Source organism: Schistocerca serialis, chromosome 8 (assembly GCF_023864345.2).
Source record: "Schistocerca serialis cubense isolate TAMUIC-IGC-003099 chromosome 8, iqSchSeri2.2, whole genome shotgun sequence".
NCBI lineage: Eukaryota > Metazoa > Arthropoda > Insecta > Orthoptera > Acrididae > Schistocerca > Schistocerca serialis.
The window spans coordinates 376,344,117-376,354,146 of record NC_064645.1 but is presented as its reverse complement, the minus strand read 5'-3'; the positions used below and the strand labels follow the sequence as shown (position 1 = coordinate 376,354,146).

At 41.3% G+C, this 10,030-nt stretch overlaps 1 pseudogene; it reads left to right on the top strand.

The window, feature by feature from the left end:
* The first annotated feature begins 7,463 nt into the window (after positions 1 to 7,463).
* LOC126417928 (5S ribosomal RNA) lies at positions 7,464 to 7,581 on the top strand (annotated as a pseudogene).
* Positions 7,582 to 10,030: the final 2,449 nt, after the last annotated feature.

The following is a 10,030-nucleotide window of genomic DNA, read 5'->3' as shown; positions in this document are numbered from 1 at the left end:
TAGAATTTGTGTGTGTTTTTCTTGGCTGTGTGTAAAGGTATTATGTTGTGATTGGAGTTTTCTAAGTTGGTTGATTTTTCTTCTATGAACTGTTTCCATTCTTTATACAACAGTTTTTGTGTGCTTTTCGACCTTGCTAACCAGATGGGAGAAAACTGCCATATTATTTGTGGTGTCTGCGAGTTGTAAATGTATCTTATACAACTATTTATTTAACTCTTGTTTTTTAGAGTGTAGGGATTTCATCTCGTATTTTAACCATATTTTCTGAGCAGCATGCATTGCGTATGGGATAAATAAAGTAACTCGCAGCAGGAAAAGGCAGTTTTATTTACGAAACAAGTATTTATATGCCTGCTGCGGAAGATCGCCACACAAACAAACTTGCAAATACTAATGTTTATATTGATTTGTAATACAGTATTTTACAATATGGAGTGTATGTAATGCCATAAAAATCAATGATAACTAATAACTGACGCTAGCATTTTTGTTTCTTTAGTTACCGAAACGTCCTGGAAAGTATGAAACAGTAAATTTTGGGGCAGTTTATTTACGATTCTCTTTTAACATACAGATATTTACTGAATATGTCTTCCTCCTTTAATAAAGAAATAGCTAGTAAACACCTGAAGTCCTAACCTTCTGCAGAAAGACGTCGTATGTAGGGTGAAGTATTTAAAACTGTTTGTCGGAATACTTGGCAAAATACACATCGGATTAAAAAAATAGTTGTTCACTTCGAAGAGGGACATCCATTGGCCAAATACACATCGGATTAAAAAAATAGTTGTTCACCTCGAAGAGGGACATCCATTAATATAACCCCCGACCCCTCTGCACCACTGCCGGGGGCGGGAGAGGGAGGTTACTTTGAAATCTTAAATAGGAACCCCAACTTTTATTGCAGATTTCGATTCTCCGTGAAAAAATATCTAACTTTTATGTGAAGTATTTCTTTCGTTTGATGATAAATGGCGCTGGAATCGTCACTCATAAATGTGGACTGACAATTGTTACAAAACGATAATATCTCACAAAAATAGACATCCGATAAGGAAAATCAAGGTATAACGTCTACAACTTTCCTTCCGCCATTTTGCAATAGACAGCAGTAGTGGAACGTAGTGGTGCAAGTCGTTCGTAGTAAGTGTCATACAGTAAGCTTAGGCATTTGACAACATAACGCCATCAAAATATCAGTCGATTTTTGATTGCATCATAAAGTTATTCTCAACTGAATACGTCAACTTATGAACCCAGTTCTCCTCATCTGCGGGAGGTTTTAATTTTCTGCTTTGATATGATGAAATCTGCGGCTGAGGCTCATAAAAAGCTGTGTAAGACCTATGATGAGACACCTGCTAGTGACAGAACTTCGCAGAAGATGGCTTCCATGCTTCAAGAATGGTGATTTTGACGTTGAAGACCGGCATGGTTGTGAAAGAGAGGAAGCTTTCGATGCTACTGCAACCGACGGGAACAATCACAGGAGATCGTTACCGAAAGCAGTTGATGTGTCTGAGCCGAGCACTGAAAGACCGACAGCCACACTACAGCGATAGACATCAAAAAATGATTTTGCAGCATGACAGGGCACGACCCCATGCCGTAAACCCTGTCAAAACATACTTGGAAATTCTGAAATGGGAAGTTCAACCCCACCTGCTGTGTTCTCCAGATATTCCTCCCTCTGACTGCCACCTTTCTCGATCTATGACACACGACTAGCTGACTAGCACTTGCGGTCATATGAACAAGTGCAAAATTGGATCATTCGTGGTTCCCCTCAAAAGATGCCCAGTTTATATACTGCGGGATTCGTATGCTGCCCTAAAGCTAGGAGAAAGCAGTGGTCAGCGATGGCCAATACTTTGAATTGCAAATTTTTTGTAAGTTTTTCACAATAAAGTCTCGAACTTCGAGAAAAAAATTGCAGAATCAAAGTTGAGGACCTTGTAAATTATTTGATATTTGGAAAAACACTATCATGTCACACCGTCTAGCATCCCGCAATGCAGTCTTAGACTACATTTACCATTACCTAGGAACAACGACTTGGACGTGGCAGTATGTGTTCCCTTCGGGGTATTTGATTTTGGTGAGTCCCCTTGGCTCTCACTATCTCGGGGTGCTTGATTGCTGTGAGTTCCCTTGCCACTCCCAACTGTTTCAGTGCAGCAGATGTTCTAAATGTTGTCCGTTGTTTCTAATGCACATTGCAACTCTGTGTATGAACGACAACCCGACATGTATTAATGTCTCAGCGCTAATGTTTGCACATTCATTGCGAATTCGCTCCCGCATATCTTTGGCGGCTGTTGGTACATCAATGTAAATTCTCCCTTTTCGCCAGAATTCAAATCGGGTGAACGCGCGGGCCAAATTTTAGGGCCTCCTCGTGCAATCCGTCGACCCGGATGGTTTCCATTCAAAACTTCTAGAGCTAGTCGTGAATAATGCGCTGGGCATCCATCGTGTTGAAACCACATATCCAGTCTTGTTTGAAGTGGAACATCGTCCATTAGTATGGGTAAAACATTAACCACAATGTCGCTGTAAATCTGACCAGTCACCTTCTACGAAGTATGGATCAATTACATGCAAACCCATAATACCGCATCAAACGTTGACACTCCATGGGCGTTGTTGTTCAACTTTCCTTACGCAATAGGGATTTGCCACTGACGAAAAATCCATATTATGTCGATTCAATTGACGACGATTCGTAAGATGTGATTTATCAGAGGAAAGTATCTGTAAAATCAAATTATCATCGGCTCCAGTTGTTCTTGTAGTTGCAGAAATTTAGGGAATTGTGAAAATCGTCACCATGCGGTTGTTGATGCAGCGATAAATGAAACGGATGCCATTTGTGTGCATGCAGTATGCGTAAAACACTTCTTTGCGAAATTCCTGAACATCGCGCAATTTGTCGAGATCTTATGTGAGGATTTGAAGGCCGCGATTGGACTATTCCTCTAGATTTAACACTTCCAGTTTCAGTAACAGGTGAACAATATTGCGAAACGTCGTTGGAGACGAAGCATTCCTATCGAGGAACAGAGTAGGATACCTTTGTCGAGCTTCGTCATCATTTCTATAAGCCACAAAGTACGTGGCAATGACGTCGGCCATCTCTGCAATCGTTAACATCGTGAAACAATTTTGGCCAATTGTATACAGTCTGAATCATTGAAGTAACATTCACAGACTGACCGCGGACTGAGCGCATAATCACAATCTGTGCTTTATTCTTTTGTGGCAGGCTTCACATCATCATATGATTTTTTTTTGGTCATCAGTCTACTGACTGGTTTGATGCGGCCCGCCACGAATTCCTTTCCTGTGCTAACCTCTTCATCTCAGAGTAGCACTTGCAACCTACGTCCTCAATTATTTGCTTGACGTATTCCAGTCTCTCTCTACAGTTTTTGCCCTCTACAGCTCCCTCTAGTACCATGGAAGTCATTCCCTCATGTCTTAGCAGATGTCCTATCATCCTGTCCCTTCTCCTTATCAGTGTTTTCCACATATTCCTTTCCTCTCCGATTCTGCGTAGAACCTACTCATTCCTTACCTTATCAGTCCACCTAATTTTCAACATTCGTCTATAGCACCACATCTCAAATGCTTCGATTCTCTTCTGTTCCGGTTTTCCCACAGTCCATGTTTCACTACCATACAATGCTGTACTCCAGACGTACACCCTCTGAAATTTATTCCTCAAACTAAGGCCGGTATTTGATATTAATAGACTTCTATTGGCCAGAAATGCCTTTTTTGCCATAGCGAGTCTGCTTTTGATGTCCTCCTTGCTCCTTCCGTCATTGGTTATTTTACTGCCTAGGTAGCAGAATTCCTTAACTTCGTTGACTTCGTGACCATCAATCCTGATGTTAAGTTTCTCGCTGTTCTCATTTCTACTACTTCTCATTACCTTAGTCTTTCTCCGATTTACTCTCAAACCATACTGTGTACTCATTAGACTGTTCATTCCGTTCAGCAGATCATTTAATTCTTCTTCACTTTCACTCAGGATAGCAATGTCATCAGCGAATCGTATCATTGATATCCTTTCACCTTGTATTTTAATTCCACTCCTGACCCTTTCTTTTATTTCCATCATTGCTTCCTCGATGTACAGATTGAAGAGTAGGGGCAAAAGGCTACAGCCTTGTCTTACACCCTTCTTAGTACGAGCACTTCGTTCTTGATCGTCTACTCTTATTATTCCCTCTTGGATGTTGTACATGTTGTATATGACCCGTCTCTCCCTATAGCTTACCCCTACTTTTTTCAGAATCTCGAACAACTTACACTGTTTTATAAGTCGATCGCTTTTTCCAGGTCGACAAATCCTATAAATGTGTCTTGATTTTTCTTTAGCCTTGCTTCCATTATTTGCCGTAACGTCAGAATTGCCTCTCCCGTCCCTTTACTTTTCCTAAAGCCAAACTGATCGTCACCTAGCGCATTCTCAATTTTCTTTTTCATTCTTCTGTATATTATTCTTGTAAGCAGCTTCGATGCATGAGCTGTTAAGCTGATTGTGCGATAATTCTCGCACTTGTCAGCTCTTGCCGTCTTCGGAATTGTGTGGATGATGCTTTTCCGAAAGTCAGATGGTATATCGCCAGACTCATATATTCTACACACCAACGTGAATAGTCGCTTTGTTGCCACATCCCCCAATGATTTTAGAAATTGTGATGGAATGTTATCTATCCCTTCTGCCTTATTTGACCGTAAGTCCTCCAAAGCTCTTTTAAATTCCGATTCTAATACTGGATCTAATATCTCTTGTAAATCGACTCCTGTTTCTTCTTCTATCACATCAGACAAATCTTCACCCTCATAGAGGCTTTCAATGTATTCATTCCACCTGTCTGCTCTCTCCTCTGCATTTAACAGTGGAATTCCCGTTGCACTCTTAATGTTACCACAGTTGCTTTTAATGTCACCAAAGGTTGTTTTGACTTTCCTGTATGCTGCGTCTGTCCTTCCACAATCATATCTTTTTCGATGTCTTCACATTTTTCCTGCAGCCATTTCGTCTTAGCTTCCCTGCACTTCCTATTTATTTCATTCCTCAGCGACTTGTATTTCTGTATTCCTGATTTTCCCGGAACATTTTTCTACTTCCTCCTTTCATCAATCAACTGGAGTAGTTCTTCTGTTACCCATGGTTTCTTCGCAGCTACCATCTTTGTACCTATGTTTTCCTTCCCAACTTCTGTGATGGCCCTTTTTAGAGATGTCCATTCCTCTTCAACTGTACTGCCTACTGCGCGATTCCTTATTGCTGTATCTATAACGTTAGAGAACTTCAAACGTATCTCGTCATTCCTTAGTACTTCCGTATCCCACTTCTTTGCGTATTGATTCTTCCTGACTAATGTCTTGAACTTCAGCCTACTCTTCATCACTACTATATTGTGATCTGAGTCTATATCTGCTCCTGGGTACGCCTTACAATCCAGTATCTGATTTCGGAATCTCTGTCTGACCATGATGTAATCTAATTGAAATCATCTTGTATCTCCCGGCCTTTTCCAAGTATACCTCCTCCTCTTGTGATTCTTGAACAGGGTATTCGCTATTACTAGCTGAAACTTGTTACAGAACTCAATTAGTCTTTCTCCTCTTTCATTCCTTGTCCCAAGCCCATATTCTCCTGTAATCTTTTCTTCTACTCCTTCCCCTACAACTGCATTCCAGTCGCCCATGACTATTAGATTTTCGTCCCCCTTTACATACTGCATTACCCTTTCAATATCCTCATACACTTTCTCTATCTGTTCATCTTCAGCTTTGGACGTCGGCATGTATACCTGAACTATCGTTGTCGGTGTTGGTCTGCTGTCGATTCTGATCAGAACAACCCGGTCACTGAACTGTTCACAGTAACACACCCTCTGCCCTACCTTCCTATTCATAACGAATCCTACACCTGTTATACCATTTTCTGCTGCTGTTGATATTACCCGATACTCATCTGACCAGAAATCCTTGTCTTCCTTCCACTTCACTTCACTGACCCCTACTATATCTAGATTGAGCCTTTGCATTTCCCTTTTCAGATTTTCTAGTTTCCCTACCACGTTCAAGCGTCTGACATTCCACGCCCCGACTCATAGAACGTTATCCTTTCGTTGATTATTCAATCTTTTTCTCATGGTGACCTCCCCCTTGGCAGTCCCCTCCCGGAGATCCGAATGGGGGACTATTCCGGAATCTTTTGCCAATGGAGAGATCATCATGACACTTCTTCAAATACAGGCCACGTGTCCTGTGGATACACTTTACGTGCCTTTAATACAGTGGTTTCCATTGCCTTCTGCATTCTCATGTCGTTGATGATTGCTGATTCTTCCGCCTTTAGGGGCAATTTCCAACCCCTAGGACAAGAGAGTGCCCTGAACCTCTATCCGCTCCTCCGCCCTCTTTGACAAGAGCGTTGGTAGAATGAGGCTGACGTCTTATGCCGGAAGTCTTCGGCCGCGAATGCTGATTATTTATGAAAATTTAGACAGTGGTGGGGATCGAACCCGGGACCGAAGACGTTTTGATTATGAATCAAAGACGCTACCCCTAGACCACGGCTATATCATTTGATAGATTTATCAAAATTATAAAAAAAAATACTTCGATTCTCCTAATCGGAAGTGTATTTTTTTATATAGTACCTTTTTGCAACGATTGCCGCCTCGTTTGTGTTTGCCAATTACGGCGCTATATGATAGCATTATCTAAATTATAAAAAAAAATACTTCGATTGTCCTATCGGATGTGTATTTTTTTGAGATGGTACCGTTTTGCAACAATTGCCCCCCCCCCCCCCCCCCACCCGTTTCTGTTGTCGATTACGGTGCCATCTATCATGAAACGAAAGAAATGTTTCATATAAAAGGTGCATATTTTCTTCACGGAGAATCCAAATCTGCAATAAAAAGTAGGGGGTCCTATTTAAGATTTCCAAGTCACCCCCTTCTCGCCCCGGGGGTGGTGCAGGGGAGGTTGGGCGTTTTGTTAATGGATGTTCCTCTTCGAAGTGAACAACGTTTATTGCCACTTTTGATTAATCCGATGTCTATTTCGCCAAATATTCCGACAAACAGTTTTAAATGCCTTACCCTGTATATACTCAAGAGATTGAAGCCTTGTTATTTACTTTATAAGTCAAATCAGTGAATAAGGAACGTAGGAAATCTATATGGAATGTAACAGCTACATTATTTAATGTATCAAATAAGCCACCACACCAGTAGCTTAAGGGAAAACCATACAAATGTGATGATAAATCGTCAAAAGTAATGAAAATGCTTCCCAACACAGAAGAAACCATTCCTACAAGTACTCCTAAATCTGAACTCCAAACTGCAAGAATCTTCAACAAATTCGCTTCTAAAGTAAAAAAGAATTGCATTAACAAAAATAATCGTGTATTAGAAAGTGAATTGGTCAACGGCCTTGCCACAGTGGTAACAGCGGTTCCCGTCAGATCACCGAAGTTAAGCGCTGTCGGACTGGGCTAGCATTTCAATGGGTGACCATCCGGTCGGCCGAGCGCCGTTGGCAAGCGGGATGCACTCAGCCCTTGCGACGCAAACTAAGGAGCTATTTGATTGAGAAGTAGCGGCTCCGGTCTCGTAAACTGACATACGTCCGGGAGAGCGGTGTGCTAACCACATGGCCACCCATATCCGCATCCAGTGACGGCTGCGGGTCTGAGGAAGACACGGCGACCGGTCGGTACCGTTATGCCTTCCAAGGTCTGTTCGGACGGAGAAAGTGAATTATTGTGTAAGAATGAGCGGATTATTAGGCTTCACAAAAATTTTTTAAGTGTCAAGGAAAATGCCTAAGATAATAACGAAGAATAACAACAGAAGTATATCCTCCTCATGTACGAAATATGTGTTTCTATCTCTTGCTTTCAGCGAAGTAATCTGCAAATATACACATTCGAAGCACACTCTTCAGGAATAAATTGTAGCTTATGGCACTGAATTAGTGTATTTCACGATACTTAATGTCTCTAGGTAATTTATTCACAAATGGAACACAAAATAAAATAATCGTTTCGTTAATAGACTAGAAAATATTTAAAAACAAATATTACTCTTATGACGCATGTGACTGTCTGCCTTCTAATCGTTTGCTGCGCTAGTGTCGCTGCAGCAGCCAAACGATGACAACTTTCCCTCGAGAGAGTGTCGGAACTGCATCTCTAAGACTGTGGGCACATGACTTCCTCCGTACGGCGGCTGACCAAGGATTCTGGTTTTGGTGGATGATAGACTCTGAGCGAGCTGCCACGACCCAACTACCGCACTCGGAAAAAGAAAAGGTATGCAATAACTGGGTTCGAAGCCACTAAGCTTCGTAATGTCATTTGCTTAAGGTCACTCCCCAATACAGATATGTACTGGGTGATCAAAAACTCAGTATAAATTTGAAAACTGAATAAGTCACGGAATAATGTAGATAGAGAGGTACAAATTGACACACAGGCTTGGAATGACTTGGGTTTTTTTTAGAACCAAAAAAATACAAAAGTTCAAAAAATGTCCAACAGATGGCGCTTCATCTGATCAGAATAGCAATAATTAGCATAACAAAGTAAGACAAAGCGAAGATGATGTTCTTTACAGGAAATTTTCAATATGTCCACCATCATTCCTCAACAATAGTCGCGGAGTAATGTTGTGAACAGCACTATAAAGCATGTCCGGAGTTATGGTGTGGCATTGGCGTCGGATGTTGTCTTTCAGCATCCCTAGAGATGTCGGTCGATCACGATACACTTGCGACTTAAGGTAGCCCTAAAGCCAATAATCGCACGGACTGAGGTCTGGGGACCTGGGAGGCCAAGCATGACGAAAGTGGCGGCTGAGCACACGATCATCACCAAACGACGCGCGCAAGAGATCTTTCACGCGCCTAGCATTACTTTGTTTTGTTTTTTTGTTATAATAAAACCCCATGTCATTCCAAGCATGTGTGTCAATTTTTACCTCTCTATCTACATTCTTCCGTGGTTTATTAAGTTTTCAACTTTATACTGGCTTTTTGATCACCCGGTATTATAAAACATACACTAATAGAAGAGTGATATGACGTCATAAACAGTGAGCCGTATCAAAATCTGCTGCATCAGACAAGACCTTTAAATTTACTACTTCTGTGCTACTGACTCTATTCGCAATAAATTTCGCTGGCTGTATTAACAAAAGGCGCTAGACGCACCTACAAAATTATGTCATGGTACCACGCATAGTTCAGAAGATATGTCATAAACATTGAGATATAAGAAAAGTTGCCTCATTGTGCAGGACTTTTAGTTACTTATTTGCTACTAAATGCATTGCAACACATTTCGGAGACAGTGCCAATGTAAGCCACTTAATGTACCTACATAAACACATCATTGTACTGCACATAGTTCAAGAGATATGGCGTAATAAACACTGAGATGCGTGAAAACATGCCGTATTATTAATGAAGTTTTCATACGCCTCTTCTTTACTATTCAGACTCTGCTACAGTCGAGTCAACTTTAGGAAAACTGTCAGTGTTTTTGACAGCTTGCAACTGTCAAGAACTAACGGTTGTAGGCGAAAACAACAGCCGTATACAGAGCTACGAACAAGTGTTTCCACAGAGACTTCACAAAATCCCGTTGTAGACACGCGAAACAGTCGCGCCTAATGCACAGAAAATCACTACGAAACATCGATCCGTCAGAACTACGCAGTCGCACAAGGCTGTCTAACGTATTTGAGGTTATCACCTTAAGAGGCAAGGGAGAGAATTAACTTGTGTACATCCCACGGATTCCCCTAATTCTGACAGATCTCACCATTTTACTTCAAGAGACTTAAGTCTCCAGTGAGGCTTATATTCACCACTGCAGTTAACAAATCACAGGGGAAGTCAAACAATGAGGACTGAATTTGTTATCTCAATGTTTCTCTCATGGACAGCTTTACGTCGGTTGCTCAACGGTAAGCTCACCCAAGAATTT